This window comes from Ursus americanus, chromosome 17 (assembly GCF_024610735.1).
Source record: "Ursus americanus isolate L20-20 chromosome 17, mUrsAme1.1.p, whole genome shotgun sequence".
NCBI lineage: Eukaryota > Metazoa > Chordata > Mammalia > Carnivora > Ursidae > Ursus > Ursus americanus.
The window spans coordinates 57,190,811-57,214,247 of NC_142143.1; the positions used below are offsets into that span (position 1 = coordinate 57,190,811).

A 23,437-nucleotide genomic window follows, 5' to 3' on the forward strand; every position below is an offset into this window, starting at 1 on the left:
TTCAATTATTTGTATTGTACCAAAGCTAATTTCTTAGTTTTGATAATATTCTATGGTTGCATAAGACACTGCACTTAGAGGAAGCTGAGCAAAATATAGAAACAAATTCTGTACTATTTTTGCAAGTTTTCTAAATCTGAAATTGCAAAATGAAGCTCTTTTTAAAATCCTATATTTAATCCTATCTTCCTAAATGCAAGAAACCACCCTACTAGCCATGTACAACCTCATAAAATGGTACATGCTATGGCTACACCATCGCCCTCTTATTCAGACATGTCTTTTAATTCCTTATTGATGAAAAAAAAAAGAATTTAAATTACATAGACATCATAGTTACTTTATTTCCAACCAGCTCACAGATTTTAAGATCATTTTGAAGGGCACTGTTCAATAATTCTCTATCTTATAGAGTCAGGTATAATTATATCAAGTTAGCCCCTGAGGAATATTTCTATTGTGGAGCCAACAGTGAAACTGTCTCACACATAGCTTAAACAATCAGTTTTCAGGTAGCTGAGGCAGGCTTCAAAACCATATTGTGTTAGCTACTGAACTATTCTGCCTTTTGGGGTTATAATTACTTTTAATATATACTAGCCCAGAGAAGTCAGATTATAGAAAAAAATCTATAAATACTCCATGACATATACTCTTTTTTTAGTTCTTCCATAAATCTAGAATAATGGTTTCTTAAGGATACAAAAATACTAATTCAAAGAGATACGTGCCCCTTAATGTTTACTGCAGCATTATCAACAATAGCCAAATTATGGAGAGAGCCAAGATGTCCACCAACTGAAGAATGGATAAAGAGTGGTATAGATATACAATGGAATATTCCTCAGCCATCAAAAAGAATTAAATCTTGCCATTTGCAATGATGTGGATTGAGCTAGGGAGTATTATGCTATGCAAAATAACTTGGAGAAAGACATCATATGATTTCACTCATATGTAGAATTTAAGAAACAAAACAAAACAAACATGTTGAGGAGAGAAAGAGAGGCAAATCAAGAAACAGACTATAGAGAACAAACTGATGGTTAGCAGAGGGGTGGTGGGTGGAAGGCTGGGTTAAATGGGTGATGGGGATTAAGGAGGGCACTGGTGATGAGAACCAGGCATTGTATGTAAATGATGAATCACTAAATTCTACATCTGAAACTAATATTGTACTGTATGTTAACTAACAGAATTTAAATAAAAACTTGGATAGAATAATGGTTTCTTGAACTTTCTTGTTGACATTTTATTGAATCAATTTTGAACATTTCTCCCCTAGGATTATTTCTTTCCAATAACATATACAGATACATGATAGATAGATGATAGATAGATAGATAGATAGATAGATAGATGATTGATAGATAGATAGATTGATAATAGATAGGTAGGCAGATAAAATTTCCTTTCACAGTGTTTGGAAAACTGTTTCCACCAGAGAATTAAGATTATTTTATCTGCATCTTTCAAAGCAGAGGTGTGAGAGAATAGAACCATCCTAAGGGAAAATACTTTTATAAGACCCTATATATGTTTGTGAGAGAAGCTGTTAGCATGTGCTAAGGTGTGTTGTTTGTTTACTATAGAAGAAAGAGTCAAATAGGTAAGACATACAAGTCAGAAAGATATTTTTTAAATATGTTATAGATAAATTATATCCAACATTTTTTATTTCTATATTTTTTGTTTTGATAATTACTTTTTTATCAAATATTTTGAGTATAGTTGACACACAATGTTACATTAATTTCACATAACTTAGTGATGTGACAAGTTTATACATTACGCTTTGTTTTCCAGAAGTGTAGCTACCATCTGTCCCATTACATCGCTATTACAATCATTAACTGCATTCCTTCTGCTGTGGTTTTTGACTTATTCATTCCATAACTGAAAGGCTGTCTCTCCTTCTCTCCTCACCCATTTAGCCCAGCCCTCCAGCCCTCCCCCTCTGGCAACCAGCAGTTTGTTCTCCATACTTATAGATCTGATTCTGTTTTTTGTTTGTTTATTCATTTGTTGTTGTTGTTGTTGTTGTTGTTGTTAGATTTCACTTATGAGTGGAATCATATGATATTTGTCTTTCTCATTTGTCTGATTTAATTCACTTAGCATAATACTCACTAGGTCCAACCACATTGTCACAAATAGCAAGATTTCATTTTTTGTGGCTGAGTAATATTCCATTGTATATTATTATTTTTCTTTTTGAGGGTAGATATTGCATTTTCAGAAGAGCTTTATACTGAAATATATGAGAATACAATGAGTTAATGTAGGAATAGTAAATTAATATATGATGTAATAAATAATAGAGTTTTTGAAATATTTAGTTTCTATATACCACAAAATCATTTTTTCTCTGAGAGAAAAAGACAACAATGATTTTTTTAAGTGTGTGAATATTTTGTTTACTGGTGTCATAGCTTTCTTATTTCTTCACCTAATTTACAGCTAAAATAAAGAATACAGTAATAAAGAAGGAAAGTAATAAGAAATTACACAGAAGTAACAGAGTTTATTCTTCCTGAGTTGACAAATCACCCAGGGTGACAAGTTGTAGTTCTCACATATCTTCTTGTTACCTACATGCTAAGTGTGCTAAGTGTGACTGGGAACCTGATTATTATCACAAACAATCACCCTTTCAGATCTCTACCTGCAGACTTAAACGTACTTCTCTCAGAACTTCTCATTTCTAAAAATATAATTCAAGTCTGTCTGCCTTTCAGATTCTTTGTTACCCCTGTGACAGAGGATAGAACCATTCCCTACAATGGTTGTGTGGTTCAGCCACCATAGTCACTATGCTATACATTATATTCCCAGGATGTGTTATCTTATAACTGGGAGTTTTTACCTTTTGACCACCTTCACGCATTACCCACATTTCTATCCCCTGCCACTGGCAATCATCAATCTGCTCTCTATATCTATGAGTTTGTTTTGTTTTGTTTTATAGTTGAGATTCCCACATATACGTGAGATCATACTGTATTTGTCTTCTTCTGTCTGACATATAACTTAGCACAATGCACTCAAGGTCCATCCATATTGTTGCAAACGGCATGATTTCTTTATTATAGTTGAGTAATATTCCATTCCATATATATATCACATTTTCTTTATCCATTCATCCATCCATGGACTCTTAGATTGCTATTATGTCTTGGTTATTATCAATAATGCTGCAATAAACATGGGAGTGCAGGCATCTTTTCAAGTTAATGTTTTTATGTCCTCCAGATGAATACCCAAAAGTAAAATTGCTGGATCATAGGGTAGTTCTTTTTAGTTTTCTGAAGACCCTCCATATGGTTTTCCATAGTGGCTGCACCAATTTACATTCACACCAATAGTGCACAAGTGTGCCCTTTTCTCTATATCCTCTCCAACACTTGTTATTTTTGTATTTTTGAAAATAGCTCTTCTAACAAATATGTGATCTCATTGCAGTTTTGATTTCCATTTTCCTATGATTGGTACTGTTGAGCACCTTTTCATGAACCGGTTGGTTATTTGTAGGTCTTCTTTAGAAAAATATCTATTCAGTTTGTCTTCCTGTTTTTAATTGGATTGTTTCTTTGTTTGCTATAGAGTTGTAGGTGTTCTTTATTTATTTTGGATATTAACTCCTTATCAGATATATGATTTTCAAATATTTTCTCCCATTCCACAGGTTGCCTTTTCATGTTGGTGATTGCTTCTTTTGCTGTGCAAAGATTTCTAATTTGATATAGTCCCATTTGTTTATTTTGCTTTTGTTGCTTATGCTTTTGGTGTCATATTCAAAAAATCATTGTCAATACCAATGTCAAGGACTTTTTCCTATGTCTTCTTCTTTTCCTTTTATGAATCATTTATTAAGACTTTAAGATAATGGACAAAAGTATTCTTTCCAAATGGATTTTTTAAAGACATTCAGTTTTGTGGCTTTTTTTTTAGATGTAACTCAAATAAAGAAAGAAAGAAAGAAAGAAAGAAAGAAAGAAAGAAGAAAGAAAGGCAAAGAGAAGGAAAGAAAGAAAGAAAAGAAAGAAAGAAAGAAAGAAAGAAAGAAAGAAAGAAAGAAAGAAAGAAAAAGAAGGAAAGAAAGAAAGAAAGAAAGAAAGAAAGAAAGAAAGAAAGAAAGAAAGAAAGAAAGGCAAAGACAAAGAAGGAAAGCAAAAAAATTCAAATTCAGTTGACTATCACTGAGTATATCCACTGCTTAAAGGTCAGGGTTTCCTGGCTGATATTGGTGTAAAAGTGAAGTAAAATCTCAAGATGGCCTTTTAGGTTTTATCTTGTCTTTACCATTATTGATATGAGACAGTTTACCATAATCATTACTTCCGGTCTTACAAATGCTCCCTTTTATGCAAAGTAACAACTAGTGTTTTAGCTTTGATTTCAGAGTGGGGCACAGACCACATGGTCTAACATTCCCATGACACCATTAATCAAAGCCTGGAATCCATTAGCTAGTGACCTAAAATTAAACTAAAATACCCATTATTGGGTCCCACATTTTACCTATTCCATCAAAATTCAAGTATGCAAATATTTATTTAAAGAAATTTAATAATCTGCTAATTCAACAACTAAAAATGCATGGTCTTCTCCAAAGAGAACCTCAACTGTACTGTAAAAAAAAATACTTCATCCTGTTTGTACTGTTGGGATTTTTTTCTAGGAGCATCAATGAGAATACCTTTTCTTTTAAAATAAGAATCAGAAAGATAATTTAAGAAATAATCAAGAAAGAGATACTTTTTTCATCAGTATTTCCTTTTACTTCATTCAAAGTCTAATATTATAGGTAGAATTCTATATTCCTCCAATATATAATGGCTCCCAAGGGAACCCAACTAAAAAGTATTGTCAAAATTAATTATATTTGAGATGCACTATTTTTCTGTCTCCAGAGATGTTTCTGTTAGGTTTCCCTCAAAAACAAACTCTCCAATAATGATATATACTCAAAAACACATAAAATTTGTCTTGCTTCTTTTGGAGAAAAGTTTTCTGGAAAACTTATATCACTGAGCAGTATCAGAAAAATCATGAAACACATGACATTTAAATTCCAAAACAAAATATTTTTGAAAGTATGCTCATTGGATTTTCTCATCCTCACAGACTGGATATTTGATTGAGAAATGCATGGATTGTAACAAAAGGGAATCTGAACAAAATCTTTAAATTTTAAATAATGAGTGCACAAATGTGAATCAAGTTTATAAATGTAAAAATGAAGGAACATTTTTCTAATAAAACATTGTGCTTCTCTTATTACGCATAATCAGAAAAATATCTAAATTTAAACTATGACTTGGATCCATCAAGGACTATCATAAAGTGAGTACGTTTCATGTTAATTGACATTGTTAATTTATCTTTATAAATCATAGAACTCTAACAATTACTCTCTTTGAAATGTGTCATGAAAGTATCTTGTTAATTCTTCCATTATTTTCTCTTCCTATAGCTTCCTAAATTTGGCATAGCTGAGCTCATAAATGTATCACACTTGTTTAGGAAGAAGTCCGGTAGCATTTTTTCTTTTAGCCTGACCTAATCTTGTATGACCGCCCATCGTCACACCAGCTGCAGGATAACCCCATGTTATTCTCATCTGCACATTCCTGACATTTCATACTTTGATTTTGTTATTAAATTAGACTATCCTCATAGTTTACTACATTATTGCCAATCTGGTTTCTCTCTTTCTAGCACAGAAGCCCCCTTATTTGTAGGGCATGTGTTCCAAGACCCCCAGTGGATTTCTGAAACTATGAATAGTACTGAATCCTATATAGACTGTTTTTTCCATACACACATACATACTTACGATAAAGTTTAATTTATAAATTAGGCACAGTAAGTGATCAATAGCAACAATAAAACAAAGCAATTATAACAATGTATTGTAAAAATATGTGAGTACGGTCTCTCTCTCAACATATCTTATTGTATTATATTCACCCTTCTTCTCTTGATGAGGTGAGATGATTAAATCCTTAAATGAGATGAAGTGAGGTGAAGATACCCATGTGACGTAGCATTAGGCTACTACTGACCTTTTTTTTTTTAAAGATTGTATTTATTTATTTGGCAGAGAGAGCAGAAGCAGGGGGGGCGGTGGAGGGAGAGGGAGAAGCAGACCTCCCACTGAGCAGGGAGCCTGATGTAGGACTCGATCCCAGGATCCCAGGATCATGACTCGAGCTGAAGGCAGACACTTAAACGACTGAGCCACTCAGAAGTCCTACTAATGACCTTCTGATGAATGTTGGAAGGAGGGTCTTCTGCTTCCAGACTGCAGTTGAAGGTGGGTAACTGAAACCGTGGAAAACAAAACCATGGATAAGGGAAGACTGCTGTACTGGTAGAAGCATCCCATGCTGAACTACATCGGTAAATATCTTTATTTAGTATTTATTAAGTATCTACCTCACTGGGATTCCAAAACTCTCATTACCTAAAGCTCCCGCTTTGTTGACACACACTGTCTGTTTATCTATCCGGATTGACTAGTTCAGAATAATCAATGCATGAATGCAGAGCTGAACCCATACAGCCAAAGAAATCTCTGGATTTTTGAGGGCATTTTTAATCTGGTATTCATATACATTATTCAATCATTAATTTGTTCTTTAATTCATCAAATAAAATTGAATCAGAATTTGTGTTAAGCACTGGGAATGGTGCAGTCGAAGACACGGAAGTAACCTATCTACATACACTGCTTACACGACCTTGGGCAAGTTACAGAACCACTGTGTACCTCAGGTTCCTCATCTGCAGAGTGAGTCTCTTAGATGGACCTACCAGAAGCATGCTGGGGCACAAAATAAAGCTGTTTAGATCTTTGCCATAATATTAATACTAATGATAATAACAATAATAAAACTTTTAGATTTGTTGTATGATTATTAATTACTATTATCTCTGTTCCAATATACTTCTTTTCTCTATGACATCCTCGAAAACTACAGTTTAATAAACAAGAAAACTATCAGATTATTATTTTTGAAAGCGAAGTTTGACAAAAGCTGTCATGCAACAACTGTTTGAAATAATTAATCTTAGAGGGAATAATCTGATTTCTTTCACTGTTTATATAATTGACTATATTTAAAAAGTCCAATTTAAACAGCCCTTTTATACTATGACCTTGTTTGTTTATTTGTTTGTTTTAATAAGGGTTGTCATTGTTTGTGCCAACTTTAGTCAAAGAGTAGCAAACAGGGTCAATTTTATATAAAGGCTAAAGGGAATGGATTTCAGTGAATTCCCCATAAATACAGTATTTTCTGTTTGATTTTTTACTATAAATATAAAACAAGACTTATACAGAAAATATTGCATTCTGACTCAAAAATAAGTTTTTCAATGGCAAAATTAAAATATAGAATTTTATGGGCATTAAGTTTTCAAAAATAGTATATATTTCAATAACTTGTTTAATCTTCTCGAATTACTTCCACAATGAGGTAAGCTAAGTATTTATCATTATTTCTCTTTTTTATGACTGTAAAAAGACTTCCTGTATGTTAAGGAAGTAATTAAAGTATATAGCTGGAAATTAAACATATTTAAACCTCAGTTTTTAAAAATAAAACAGATTAATGTTTCTCTACTAAACAAATTCTGATATGAGTTTGCAATTCTAATGAATAATTATTTTTTCACTTCTTGAGAATGCATGCTCTATCATTCTTTGTGCAGAATAAGAGCACTACAAATATATTTGAAATTATCAAGAGCTGACTTCCACTCTTATTTTTATCTACAGAGCTACAGAATCCAGAGTTTAGTCATGCCAAATAAGACATCACTTAGAGAATTCGTTCTGGACTCACCGACGACCAGAGTTACAGACTGTGACATTCCTCTTCATGGCGATCACCTACTTATTGAGTGTAAGTGGAAACAAGACCATCGTCATGTTAACACTAGCAAATGTTCATTTGAAGACTCCCAGGTATTTCTTCCTCAGGAATTTCTCTTTCTTAGAAATTTCATTCACAACAGTCTGTATTCCTAGATTTCTGATCAGCATTGCTACAGGAGACACAACCATTTCTTATAATGCTTGCATGACACAAGTATTTCTTTTACTCCTTCTCGGATCAACAGAGTTTTTTCTTCTGGCTGTAATGTCCTATGATCGTTACGTGGCTATCTGCAAACCTCTACGTTACACAACTATCATGAGTAACAAAGTCTGCAACTTTGTTGCAGGTGGTTTCCTTATTATCTTTCCTCCTGTGATGACGGGCCTCCGGCTGGATTGCCGTGACTCCAATATTATTGATCACTTTACTTGTGACTCTTCTCCTATGCTATCCATTGCTTGCACAGACATAACATTTCTAGAGCTCATGGCATTTTTGTTAGCAGTATTCACACTCACGGGAACTTTGGCCTTGGTGATACTCTCTCTCTTTTTTTTTTTTTTAATGATTTTTTATTATATTATGTTAGTCACCATACAGTACATCCCTGGTTTCTGATGTAAGGCTCGATGATTCATTAGTTGTGTATAACACCCAGTGCACCATGCAATACGTGCCCTCCTTACTATCCATCACCGGTCTATCCCATTCCCACACTCCCCTCCCCTCTGAAGTCCTCAGTTTGTTTCTCATAGTCCATAGTCTCTCATGTTTCATTCCCCCTTCTGATTACCCCCGCTTTCTTTATCCCTTTCTTCCCCTACTGATCATCCTAGTTCTTATGTTCCATAGATGAGAGAAATCATATGATAGTTGTCTTTCTCTGCTTGACTTATTTCACTTAGCATTATCTCCTCCAGTGCTGTCCATGTTGTAGCAAATGTTGAGAACTCGTTCTTTCTGATAGCTGAGTAATATTCCATTGTATATATGGACCACAACTTCTTAATCCAGTCATCTGTTGAAGGGCATCTCGGCTCCTTCCACGATTTAGCTATTGTGGACATTGCTGCTATGAACATTGGGGTGCATATGGCCCTTCTCTTCACTACGTCTGTATCTTTGGGGTAAATACCCAGTAGTGCAATGGCTGGATCATAGGGTAGCTCAATTTTTAACTTTTTAAGGGACCTCCACACGGTTTTCCAGAGTGGCTGTACCAACTTGCATTCCCACCAACAATGTAGGAGGGATCCCCTTTCTCCACATCCTCTCCAACAATTGTTGTTTCTTGCCTTGTCTATTTTTGCCATTCTAACTGGCATAAGGTGGTATCTCAGTGTGGTTTTGATTTGAATTTCCTTGATGGCTAATGATTTTGAACATTTTTTCATGTGTCTGTTAGCCATTTGTATGTCTTCATTGGAAAAGTGTCTGTTCATATCTTCTGCCCATTTTTTGATTTGTTTATTTGTTTCTCGTGTATTGAGTTTGAGAAGTTCTTTGTAGATCTTGGATACCAGTCCTTTATCTGTAGTGTCATTTGCAAATATATTCTCCCATTCCGTGGGCTGCCTCTTAGTTTTTCTGACTGTTTCCTTGGCTGTGCAGAAACTTTTAATCTTGATGAAGTCCCATAAATTCATTTTATCTTTTGTTTCTCTTGCCTTTGGGGATGTGTCATGAAAAAGGTTGCTTTGGCCGATGTCGTAGAGGTTGTTGCCTATGTTCTCCTCTAGAATTTTGATAGATTCCTGTCTCACATTGAGGTCTTTCATCCATTTGGAGTTTATTTTTGTGTATGGTGTGAGATAGTGGTCAAGTTTCATTCTTTTGCATGTAGCTGTCCAATTTTCCCAGCACCATTTATTGAAGAGACTGTCTTTTTCCCACCGGATGTTTTTTCCTGCTTTATCAAATATTAGTTGCCCAAAGAGCCGAGGGTCCATTTCTGGGCTCTCTATTCTGTTCCATTGGTCTATGTGTCTGTTTTTGTGCCAGTACCATGCTGTCTTTGTGATCACAGCTTTGTAGTACAGCTCGAAATCCGGCATTGTGATGCCCCCAGCTTTGTTTTTCCTTTTCAACAGTTCCTTGGAGATTCGGGGCCTTTTCTGTTTCCATACAAATTTAAGGACTGTTTGTTCCATTTCCTTGAAAAATGTCCTTGGTATTTTGATTGGGATAGCATTGAAAGTGTAGATTGCTCTGGGTAGCATGGACATTTTAACTATGTTAATTCTTCCGATCCATGAGCATGGAATATCTTTCCATCTTTTTATGTCTTCCTCAATGTCTTTCAAGAGTGATTTATAGTTTCTAGAATATAGGTCCTTTACGTCTCTGGTTAAGTTAATTCCAAGGTAACGTATGGTTTTTGGTGCTATTGTAAATGGGATAGATTCCCTAATTTCTCTTTCTTTGGTCTCGTTATTCGTGTATAGAAATGCAACTGATTTCTGAGCATTTATTTTGTATCCTGCCACGTTACTGAATTGCTCTATAACTTCTAATAATTTGGGAGTGGATTCTTTTGGGTTTTCCATATAGAGTATCATGTCATCTTTGGAAAGAGAGACATTTTGACTTCTTCTTCGCCAATTTGAATACCTTTGATCCCTTTTTGTTGTCTGATTGCTGTTGCAAGGACTTCTAGTACTATGTTGAATAATAGTGGCGAGAGTGGGCATCCTTGTCGAGTTCCTGATCTTAAGGGAAAGGCTTCCAGCTTTTCTCCATTGAGAATAATATTTGCAGTAGGCTTTTCATAGATGGCTTTTATGAGATTGAGAAATGTACCTTCTATTCCTACACTCTGAAGGGTTTTAATCAGGAAAGGATGCTGTATTTTGTCAAATGCTTTTTCGGCATCGATTGAGAGGATCATATGGTTCCTGAGTCTTTTCTTGTTGATATGATGTATCACGCTGATTGATTTGCGAATATTGAACCACGCTTGCATCCCAGGTATGAATCCCACTTGATCGTGATGGATAATCCTTTTAATGTACTGTTGGATTCTATTAGCAAGTATCTTGTTGAGGATTTTGGCGTCCATATTCATTAGGGAAATCGGTCTGTAATTCTCCTTTTTGAGGGGGTCTTTGCCTGGTTTGGGGATCAAGGTAATATTGGCCTCATAGAATGAGTTTGGTAGCTTTCCTTCTGTTTCTATTTTTTGAAATAGCTTTAGGAGAATAGGTATTATTTCTTCTTTGAATGTTTGGTAGAATTCCCCAGGAAAACCGTCTGGGCCTGGAGTTTTGTTATTTGGAAGGTTGTTTATCACTGACTCAATTTCTTCATAATTAATTGGCCTGTTTAAGGAATCAATTTCTTCCGGTTTCAATCTTGGTAGTTTATAGGTTTCCAGGAAGGATTCCATCTCTTCCAGATTGCTTAGTTTATTGGCATATAGCTGTTGATAAAAATTTCTAATAATCCTTCCAATTTCAATGGTGTTGGTCGTGACCTCTCCTTTTTCATTCATAATTTTAATAATCTGGGTCCTTTCTCTTTTCTTTTGGATAAGTCTTGCCAGTGGTCTGTCAATTTTATTGATTCTCTCAAAGAACCAGCTTCTAGTCCTGTTGATTTGCTCTACTGTACTTCTGGTTTCTGCTTGATTGATTTCAGCTCTAATTTTGGTCAACTGCTTCCTCGTGTGTGGATTAGGCCTGTCCCTCTGTTGCTGTTCCAGCTTCTTGAGGTGAGAATATAAAAACTGCATTTTAGATTTTTCTATTCTTTTGAGTGAGGCTTGGATGGCTATGTATTTCCCCCTTAGGACTGCCTTTGCAGTATCCCATAGGTTTTGGACTGTTGTATTTTCATTCTCATTGGTCTCCATAAATTGTTTAATTTGATTTTTGATTTCCTGGTTTATCAAGTCATTCCTGAGCAGTATGGCTCTTAGTCTCCAAGTGTTTGAGTTTCTTCCAAATTTTTCCTTGTGGTTGAGTTCCAATTTCAGAGCATTGTGGTCTGAGAATATGCAGGGGATAATTTCAATCTTTTGGTATTGGTTGAGACCTGTTTTGTGTCCCAGAACATGGTCTATTCTTGAGAATGTTCCATGGGCATTAGAATAGAATGAGTATTCTTTGGTTCTGGGGTGTAGTGTTCTATATATATCTATGAGGTCCAACTCGTCGAGTATGGCATTCAAAGCCTTTGATTCTTTGCTTAGTTTTTGCCAGGGTGTTCTGTCTATTTCTGAGAGTGGAGTGTTGAGGTCCCCTACTATTAATGTATTTTCATTTATATGTCTCTTTATTCTGGATAAGAGTTGGCTTGTGTATCTTGCTGCTCCCCTGTTGGGGGCATATATATTTATAATTGTCATAACCACTTGTTGAATACTTCCCTTAAGAATAATATAGTGCCCTTCTGCGTTTCTAACTATAGTCTGTAGTTTAAAATCCAATTTATCTGATATGAGAATTGCTACCCCGGCTTTCTTTTGAGGACCATTTGCGTGAAAGATGGTACTCCATCCCCTTACTCTCAGTCTGAATGCATCTTTGGGTTTGAAATGAGTCTCTTGTAGACAGCAAATGGATGGGTCATTTCTTTTTATCCAATCTGCAACCCTGTGGCATGTTATGGGATGGTTCAAACCATTTACATTAAGACTGATTACTGATAGATATGATTTTAATGTTGCCATGTTGCCAGTAAAGTCTTTTTTTGTATTGGCTGTGACTTTCTGTTCTGTATCACTCTTGGGGCCTTTTTACTTTTATAGAACCCCCCCGTAATATCTCCTGTAGGGCTGGTTTCGTAGTTACAAAATTGGTTAGTGACTGGCGATTCTGAAATGTCTTTATTTCTCCATCAATTCTGAATGACAGCCTTGCTGGATAAAGGATCCTTGGCTACATGTTTTTCTCTGAAAGAGCTTTAAATATGCTCCCCCAACCCTTTCTCTCATTCCAGGTCTGTGTAGACAGGTCTGACGTAATTCTGATGCTTTTGCCTTGGTACGTGAGAAATTTCTTTGCCCTGGCCGCTTTCAATACTGTATCCTTGGATCTAATATTTGCAAAATGCACTATGACGTGACGTGGCGTAGGTTTGTCGTGGTTGAGCTTGGGAGGGGTCCTCTCTGCCTCTTGGACACGAATGTTTGTTTCCCTTGCTAGATTAGGGAAGTTTTCAGCTACAATTTGTTCAAATATCTCTTCTAGACCTCTGTTTTTCTCCACCCCCTCGGGGATGCCGATGATTCTAACATTGGATCGTTTCATTGAGTCATTAATCTCCCGTAACCTACATTCGTGGGCGTGGATTTTTTTAAGACCGTCTTCTATTTTCATTTTTTCCTCTATTAACCCATCCTCCAATTCACTAACCCGTTCCTCTGCTTCTGCGACCCTGGCTGTCAGAGCCTCTAGTTTTGCCTGCATTTGGCTCATAGAATTTTTAATTTCTGTCAGATTCGCTCTCATTTCTGTCCTTAGGGATTCTATATTCTCAGTAACCTTTTCGTTTATACTTTTTTCAATTCTACTCATCATTTTGACCATCGTTACTCTGAATTCCATTTCTGATAATTTGGTTACATCCATATCCATTATTTCTGTGGCAGAGGCCACAGACTCACTGTCTTTTCTTTGCTGGGGGGGCTTCTCCTTCTTGTCATTCTGATGAAGAGAGGTTGCGGGGTTTCCAGAGCCCAAATTATTGACTGGGTCCCAGGCCGTGCCCCTTGTTTTATAGGGATCTTAGGGATGTGGGCTTCTTCTTTAAAGATTTTATTTATTTATTTATGTGGCAGCCAACCAGCGAGAGAGGGAACAGAAGCAGGGGAGTGGGAGAGGAAGAAGCAGGCTCCCAGCGGAGGAGCCCGATGACGGACTCCTTTCCGGAACGCCGGGATCACGCCCTAAGCCGAAGGCAGGTGCTCAATGACTGCGCCACCCTGGCGCCTCGGGTTGTGGGCTTCTTGATTTTTCAGCCTGCCTTCTGGGGGAGGGGCCTGCCGCGCCGATACTCAGGCAGCCCTGTTTGGGTAGAGTCTCCGTGTCCCCTGCGAGGGGGGATGGGGATGGGCACCCTGTGAGCCGGTATTTCCAGGCTTTTGTTCTCTGGCGGCTTTCCCTGGCGGTTTGCTGTGCCTCTTCTGAGAGTCAGAGCAGCAGCGGCTGAATTTCAGCCTCTGTCACGGAACAGAAGGATTGCGGCCCGTTCTCTACTAATGTTCTGGCCACTTTAACTCTGTTTCTGTTGGTGCTGCTCAACCCTGCAGCGTCCCGGGATGTGCGCCCCACACCCGGCGTCCCAGCCCTCACTTCCAGGGCCGGCGCGTCTCTGTCCTTTGTGTTTCTAATGCCGCCAGCCGCCAGCCGCCCCGCGGGCACTCCGGAAGCTCCCGGTCTCAGTCTGGATCCAGTGAGCGCACCGGGATTCCGGGGTTCCGCGAGATGCCTGGTGGCGCGCGCACCCGGCTCACGGTCTCAGTCTGCTGTTTTGCGGGTGCCGACCACGAGCCACGCCCGCTCCCCCGTGCAAGTGGCTACCGCTTCCCGGCGCCCGATCGCTGCGGCTCCCTCCCCCTTCCGTTTATCTTCCGATATCTGTGCACAGTTTCATGGCTCCCCGCTTCGTACCTCAATACTCAGCGCTGGAGATGTTCATTTGTAGAGATCCAGATGCGTCTTCCTGCGTCTCAGGCTGGTTCCGTGGTTGTTTAGGCTGGTCTGGTACCTATCCAGCTCGCCTCGGGGACCGGCTGAAAAACGGTGTCTCCTACTCCTCCGCCATCTTAACTCCCAATCTTGGTGATACTCTCTTATACACTCATCCTTAGAACGATTCTGAAGGTCCCTTCCGCCCAGCAGAGGAAAAAGGCCTTTTCCACTTGTGCCTCTCATATGATTGTGGTTTCCATTTCTTATGGGAGTTGCATTTTCATGCATGTAAACACATCTGTGAAAGAAGGTGTGGCTTTGAGCAAAGGTGTAGCTGTACCTAATACCTCTGTTGCTCCCACGCTGAATCCCTTTATTTACACTTTACGGAATCAGCAGGTGAAACGGGCCCTTAAGGACTTCACCAAAAAACTGTTATCAAACAAGCACTAATAATTATGAACCCCGTAGCTAAAACCACAAATAAACCTTCCATATACACAAATCATTGTTCTGGGTGGTAGGTACACACATGGATACGAAAGTTCCTGTCATTGCAGCACTTATTTCTAGGGAGGGGACACACACATTAAACAAGCAACATAACAGAAAAGTAAAATTCCTAGTACTTAAGTAAATGACAAATGCTGTGGGGGAAAAAAATGAAATACTTCAAGGAAAGGAGAGAAGAAACCAAATTAAATAGAGTGGTCAAGGGGTACCTGCATGGCTCAGTGGGTTAAGCAACTGACTCTTGATTTTGGCTCAAGTCATGATCTTAGGGTCATGAAATCGAGCCCTGTTTCAGGCTCCATGCAGGTGTGGAGTCTGCTTAAGATTCTCTCTCCCCCTTTGCTCTTCCTCCCCACCCCACCCCTGCCCACTCGCATGCAGGCTCTCTAAATAAAGAAATGAATGAATAAATGAAAGAAGGAAGGAAAGAAGGCAGGCAGGAAGGAATGAATTAATGAATAAATAAATAAAGTGGTCAAAGACTTCAGTCATTTTAGAGGTCCTTTTTATTTCATTTTTCTTCTTTCAAACGTATTTTTCTATATTCTCTACCTTTTGTCTTTTCTGTAGTTTTCCTAGGTCCATATGGTCATCGTCTCATGCATGTCAAACATAGGGAGACCATGAGATATGACTCTAACTAAGCATTGTTCTCCACTTTCTAAAGTAGCAAGATCTAGATAACTAATCCAAATTCTACTTGAAAAGAAATGATCAGAAATACAATGCACAGCACTCCACAGTTAATGGATGGAATGGAACCTAACTTCAGGGCTTAGAAAACCATGCTTTATGATTACTTCTAGCAATTAGCTCTGTCTCCTGCCCACTCTTATTCCCCTATGCTATTGAATCAGATATTTAAAATCTGCATAGGGAAAAAAAGCTGATAAATAGTCATCATCTACTGTGAAAATGATTTATTTCAAGCTGTCTGGTTACTTTTCTACCAACTCTGCTCCATCAGAAATATTTGTCTATGTCTTTTCAGATTGTACAGCTCCTGTTAAACAACAAACTGGAATTTTGAGAGGCTGCAGCTGATGGGCAGGGTGTTCTCCTCCCATGAGTGCTATAAACTGGGTTACTCAGAATGCCTGTTTTTACACCACATGGAGTGACCTTAATTAATCAATTGTTTGATATATCATATAATCAGAAAAGAGTTAGAGGTGGGAAATCATAAAAATCAGTCCATGAAGTTACTGAAAATCAATCCAGAGTTTGTACACACCTATTTAACAAGCCCATGAAGATCAGAGAACATATTTTATTGGTACTCTGATGAATAAGGGGAGTTCAAAGACAATCCACTTGCCTGCGCTGTTTTCCAACAATCACTCTAAGTCTCACGTTGTTTAATTAGTAGGAACAAAAATATTGGAATTACACGAAATTCAGGACCCTGAAAACTAAAAAAAAAAAGTCAGTATGTGGAAAACCAAAGAAAACAAATATTATAAGGAAATTAAAATAAACAGTAAAGCTGATACAAATTAAAATTACTAAAAAAAACTTCTGCAATTCTAATATAAAAATTTGAGACAAATGTAAATATTTTAAGATTATAATATTCCAAGTACAGAAAAAAGAGTAAAATTGTATACTTACAAGATACTAATGCATTATGGTACTATGAGCAATTATATAAAAACACTCCTATTTTTAAATTGTTAGGATATAGTATTAATTAGCAAGTATTCATAAAGCAACAGATAATCTGAATATGTATTTTAACTATGGAAGGAATTGCTGGAAAAACATACAAAGTTCTAAGTGCTGTGCTTTTAAAAATTCCCAACATTTTATTAATATCTTGTTAGGTTCGTGAACCTTAGATGAATAAGCCATTCACGTAAAGTATTTGTGTGTGTGTGTGTGCGTGTGTGTGTGTAATTTCACACACTGTACTTTATTAGTGTATGGCCAAGTTTACTTACCAGAGCACACAGTGGAAGGACCTGAAAACCTTAATAAATTGAATGACTAGGCTCTGTGATTGATCCATGTTTTGAGTTTTGATACCTAAAAACAGATTCTGTAATCCTCTATTTCTGTAGCAAATTGATACAGAGTATCACATAAAATGATTGAGAAGGGTTAAAAATAATTTTCTAACCTCAAGCATCAGGGTAACTATTAAAATGTTTAGAATAATAGAATTTTCCATGTAGAGAGGATTATAGATATATTCTCCTGCAGGGGTAGCAAATGCAAGAGACATGCCACTAACCTCCCTTTCCCACAGCTATAGCAAATCATTGCAAATAAGTTCTAATATTACTTATGCCTCGAAGAGTGAGGATCTGACCTCAGAATCCTTCTCAACTTGCTGCCAATACCATAAGAGTTGACCTACGAGATGAGATTCATTTGTACCCCTGATAAAGTAAACTTTCTCAATTGTGAGATGAAGAAAGTGAAACCCAGAAAGGGAAGGGAATTCTCCAAGGTGACTCAGTGAATCGGAACAAATTGAGATCTACATCCCAGTTCAGTTAATTTTCCATACACCATGCTGCCTACCTGCTTGGTCCTTTCTTGGTCATGGTTCCTAAATTAATTTATGCTTTCCAAACAAAGCATGCATGCCGAAAACTAGGAGCACTTTAAGGGAGCACATACAATATCAAACCCAGAAAGGAGAGTCATGGTATGTTTATTCCCCCAAGATGAGAAACCGCATCCCTCCCTGATCACCGTAAAATGTTTTCTGACAGCCAATCCTCATCCTAAACTAATCACACACATCCTTCTTGCGTCTCAGCCTTATTCTCAATCCCCTGATATGCACTCCTTGGCAGGTATCCAGAAATGACTTTTGCTGAAAGTCTTCAGGACCCTGACACTCCTGCTTACTGTTGCTTATACCTCAAGGTTGTCCAGATAAATCCGGGGGCTGCCTGGGGGTGCACAAATGCTTTAGTGCTTCCTCCCTCTTCCCTGTAGTGCAGCTGTTTGTAGAGCTTCCCAGGGGAAAATGCCAAAGGGCCCCCTTTTCAGAACTGTGGTAAGGGGGCGCCTGGGTGGCACAGCGGTTGGGCGTCTGCCTTCGGCTCAGGGCGTGATCCTGGTGTTGTGGGATCGAGCCCCACATCAGGCTCTTCTGCTATGAGCCTGCTTCTTCCTCTCCCACTCCCCCTGCTGTGTTCCCTCTCTCACTGTGTTCTATCTCTGTCGAATAAATAAATAAAATCTTTAAAAAAAAAAAAAAAGAACTGTGGTAAGAACACATAACATGAGATCTACTCTCTTAAATTTTTAAGTGCACAATACAGTATTGCCAACTGTAGGCACGGTGTTACACAGCAGATGTCCTCCCCACTGCCCCTGGCAACCACCATTCCACTCTCTGTTTCTATGATTTTGACTGGTCTAGGTACCTCATTATAAATGGAATTATACAGTATTTGTTCTTTTCTGTCTGGCTTATGAAAATTAGCATAATATCTTCAAGGATCATTGATACTGCGTTTTATGTATCTAATTTCCTTCCCTTTTAATTCTGCACACTATGACATTGTATGTGTACACCACATTTCTTTATCCATTCACCTATCAATGGACACTGAGGTTGTTACCATACTTTGGCTATTGTAAATAAGGCTGCAATAAACATATCCCTTTGAGTTTCTGATTTCAATTATTGTGGGTATACCTCCAGAAGTGGATTTGCAAGATTATATGGCAATGCTGTGTTTAGTTACATATAAAAATATATTAAAAATATGCATCCAAGGGTGGGGGGACAGGGGCATTTACACTCTACCACGCTGGTAAGGGTTGAAAGTATTCATCTTTTGCATGCTGAGTTTGTGTTAAAATAGCCCTTCTTATTAAAGTATGAAACATAAACACCACTACTCTAGAGAAACGTAAATATGTATGAACATTTTAAGTATGCAAAATTATGATCAGTAACTCCTTTTGTGGAAACTTAACACTGGAAAGGTAATAGGACGACAATGCTGAAATGCATATGTGTGTTCTACGCATTCTAATATTACTTATACCAGGAAAAGATTTTTCAATTTATTATTTATTTATTTATTTATTTATTTATTTATTTATTTATGAGAGCAGGGGAAGTGGTAGAGGGAGAGAATCTTCAAGCAGACTCCCTGCTGACAGGGGGCTCAATCCCGTGACCCATGAGATCACAACTTGAGTGGAAACCAAGAATCCAACACAACTGAATGAGCCACCCAGGCGCCCCCTGGGAAAATTTTAAATGCTCAGTAAAGAGGGATTTGATTCCTCATGGCATATCCATAAACTGAAACCATATTCAGCCATTAAAACTGACACTGGTAATGTTTATGCTAATATCAACTGGTTAACTATTGCTTAAAATGAAGATTTCCTAATTAGGTCTAAAATGCTTAAAATTAAATATATCACATGAAACAACTCCTTTAAATTGAAAATATCCATGTTGTCACTTTTGTTAAATTATACTTGCCTCTACAATAATGATAAAGTCTCTAATAATCCAATTATTAACTAAATATCTGGTTTTGAAGTAATTATTGCTTATACAAAAGCAATTTAAATATCCCAGTTTTCATTTATATAGTATGTTTTAACAAGAAGATACTATTTCAAAGAAGTTTTTTTAGTGTTATATTTATTCACAGTAGAATGAACTGTGCCTAATTTGCTCATTAACAAAGAATAGCTTTGGTGCACATTATATGATAAAATATGTCTTGGGTTTTACACTAACATGTTGAAAATAACATAGAAGCGTAAAGGTGAAGTCTGAGTTGCTTCTAATTTTATATATAAACTGGTTATTTATTTATTTTCATTTTCTTTTAAGTAGGCTCCACATCAAGCATGGACCCCAACATGGGGCTTAAACTCACGACCCTGAGTTCGAGACCTGAAGTGATATCAAGAGTCAGACACTTAAATGATTGAGCCACCCAGATGCCCCTATATGTAAACTGTTTAGCTCAACTAAAAGAAATATTCTCTAAGGAAATTTTAGTTGGAATGATATATCTCAAAAGTCTTCAATAATTCTAAAATTATTTTATAAGCAATGGAACTAAGTGCTTTTCCTCGATAGTCTCTACTAGTTTGTCTTTCATACCATAAACTGATTCCCCACAGTGTTAAAAACGATAACAGAGGTCGTAGGAATATGAACATTAGAAAATGTTGGGGTTTTTTTGTGAAGGTTCCCTCCTCCCCCAAATACCTGGTCATCATCCTGCTGGATAATTTACTTAGACTTCTCCTGGGACACAGGTCCTATAATAAACCAATTAAATACACTCACCAAAGTTGATCTTGTGCATGATTCATCAGTACCCTATTACTATTTTCCCAAAAGTCATTAAGAATTTATCGCAAAGGATGTTTTCCAAAGCAAAAAAATATATCTGTAGCAAAGCACATTAAAGGTGCTAGGTTTACTTTTTTCCTCAGGAAAATAAATGGAAATGGCCCTCTGTGAAATATCAGAATAGCTTATCCAAAAATAATTCTAAGTTGTTTTCCTTTATGAATTTATCTGAAGATTTGCTAGTAAGATGGCAGGTGGGATATTTCAGGATTCCATGAGAAAATTGTTCCATTAAATATTTTGAGAGAAACATCAGGTTTTTATGGAAAATATACAGCTTTGTGGGAAGACAGGGAAAACAGTTATTTCTCCATGAAGCATTAGCCTACCACTTGTCTTTTGATTTAACAAACATTAGTTTGCATTCAATATTTCACACTGACCATCAATCTTTTGATAATATGTAAGTATTCTCAGTTTATTTATCTTTGTATGTTTCAGCTTTATATATATCTTTAAATGTTTCAGCTTATATTTTATCATTATGTACCAGTGATTAGTCTTTGGTGTGTTTCTCTCTCTCGATATATAGAATATATTACCGTGTGTGTGTGTGTGTGTGTGTGTGTGTTCAATAGTTCAATAAATTAAAATGTAAAAATATTTTAAATGGTAATTTTTATCAATTAACTGAAATATGTGGAACATGACATACTTTCCTTAATATTGATATGTTTATACTTTAGAAAGACTTGATGGATATTCCTGGTGTGGGTGTCCAAGATAGTTCTAAATATATATGTAAGCTGTTTGTATCTAATTTCTATATAAGAGTACTGCTGAACTTTGTTAACAATATTTTGTGAACATATTTTTTGATGTTCAACTATTAACTAGATTTTTGAAGTTATTTTATTAGGAATCTTGAAATAATAAAGTGAAAATCACTAAGTTAATTTTTATATAAAGATACCTTTCTTTAAAATTTTAATTCCAATATAGTTAACATATAGTGCCATATTATTTCCATGTATACAATACAGTGATCCAGCCGTTCCATACATCAGCCAGTGCTCATCGTAACAAGTGCACTCCTTAATACCCATCATCTGTTTCACCCATCTTCCCTTCCACCTCCCCTCTGGTAACCATCAGATTGTTCTCTGTAGTTAACAGTCTGTTTCTTGATTTAGAAAGACACCAATTTTTTAAAGAATCAAGAATAAAGATAGGCATTGAAAGAATCAATTTCTATCTGGAAATAGAATGTATAATAGCTTGAAAAAAATATGGGTACTACTTACATAAACTATTGTTTAATACAAATAAAAGTTCATAATACAACATTAGAATGACTTGGTCTCTGAATTTTTACAATGAAAACAGCAAAAAAAAAAAATTAATAGAGTAGTATTCACAACTTCCCAAAAAAGAACACTTAGAATTTTCACTAGAAAATATTAATTATGGTTGGGGTGATCACTAATTTCCATCAGCGGTAGGAATTTTATGCTCAGAAAAGATGACATAAGAAAAACATTATATCCTCTATATTTTAGGGGGAAAAAAGTGAAGCATGAGAATAACTCATGTTCAATCAATACAGTTCCCATGTAACATTTGTAAAAATGGAGGTGCATATAGCAAAGAATCAGAGGACATTATTCAGAGGAATAAGACTGATTTTAAACACAGAAGATATGCCTGTAAGATATACAATAGAACTGGGGGAAATGAGGAATGTATTTATAGAAGGTAAAAATTTAAAGCCCCCAGGTACTTTTTGTGAAAATACAATCATTATTTTATTTTTAAAATTTTTTACAATCATTATTTTTAAAAATAGAGGCAGATATTTAGGTTTGTCTAAATGATTTATTATTGTCTGTATTGATTTTGCCAGTAAGATTTGTGAAAAATCAACCACCAGAAGTGAAAAATAGAACATCAGTGACCGACTTCATCCTCCTGGGTCTGACTGATAATCCAGAAATACAGGTGGTAATTTTCTTCTTCCCATTTCTCACATACGTACTGAGTGTTACTGGAAATCTCACCGTCATCATTCTTACCTTGCTGGATTCCCACCTGAAGACCCCCATCTATTTTTTCCTCAGAAATTTCTCCTTCTTAGAAATTTCATTGACTTCTGTTTGAATCCTAGATTTTTGATCAGCATCCTAACTGGAGACAACTCTATTTCCTACAATGCTTGTGCAGCTCAGCTATTTTTCTTTATCTTTCTTGGCTCAACAGAGTGTTTTCTTCTGGCCTGTATGTCCCATGATCGTTACGTGGCTGTCTGCAAGCCTCTACATTATACAAGCATCATGAGTAACAAGATCTGCTACCAGCTTGTAGTCAGCTCTTGGCTGGCTGGTTTCTTGGTCATCTTCCCAGCACTGGCCATGGGCCTGCAGCTGGATTTCTGTGACTCCAATGTCATTGACCACTTCACCTGTGATTCTGCTCCTTTACTGCAAATCTCTTGCACAGACACAAGTACTCTAGAGCTCATGAGCTTTGTTTTATCTGTGCTTACTCTTATGTCCACTTTGACGTTAGTAATTCTCTCCTACTCTTACATCCTTAGAATAATTCTGAAAACCCCTTCAGCTCAACAAAGAAAAAAGGCCTTCTCAACCTGCTCCTCCCATATGATAGTTGTTTCTATCTCTTATGGAAGCTCCATCTTCATGTATGTGAAACCATTGGCAAAGGAAGGGGTTGCTTTGACAAAAGGTGTAGCTATGCTCAATACCTCTGTTGCTCCTATGCTGAATCCATTTATTTACACTTTAAGAAACCAGCAGGTGAAACAAGCACTTAAGGATGTTGTGAGAAAGATACTTTTTTCAAAAACATTGATCTGACCATAATTTATAAGTAAAATATTATGAAAATTAAAAGCAGGAAAGCACATTGAAGTGGCCTTGGCATGCTAGAAGAGGAAGCTGAAAGGGGGTAGCCATACCACTCAGTGTCAATTACAGGAAGAACTGTCAATTCCAGACCTCACCAGCAGAATGGAGGGCAGAAAAGAATCATTATTTACAGGCCCCAACAGGGAACATTGCATCTCCTATGATAAATCGACTACCCCTGCAACT

General features: G+C 36.8%; 2 pseudogenes; both read left to right on the top strand.

The window, feature by feature from the left end:
• The first annotated feature begins 7,810 nt into the window (after positions 1-7,810).
• Positions 7,811-14,974, top strand: LOC123791695 (olfactory receptor 6C65-like; annotated as a pseudogene).
• A 6,981-nt stretch (positions 14,975-21,955) lies between these two features.
• Positions 21,956-23,200, top strand: LOC123791201 (olfactory receptor 6C76-like; annotated as a pseudogene).
• The last annotated feature ends 237 nt before the right edge of the window (positions 23,201-23,437 follow it).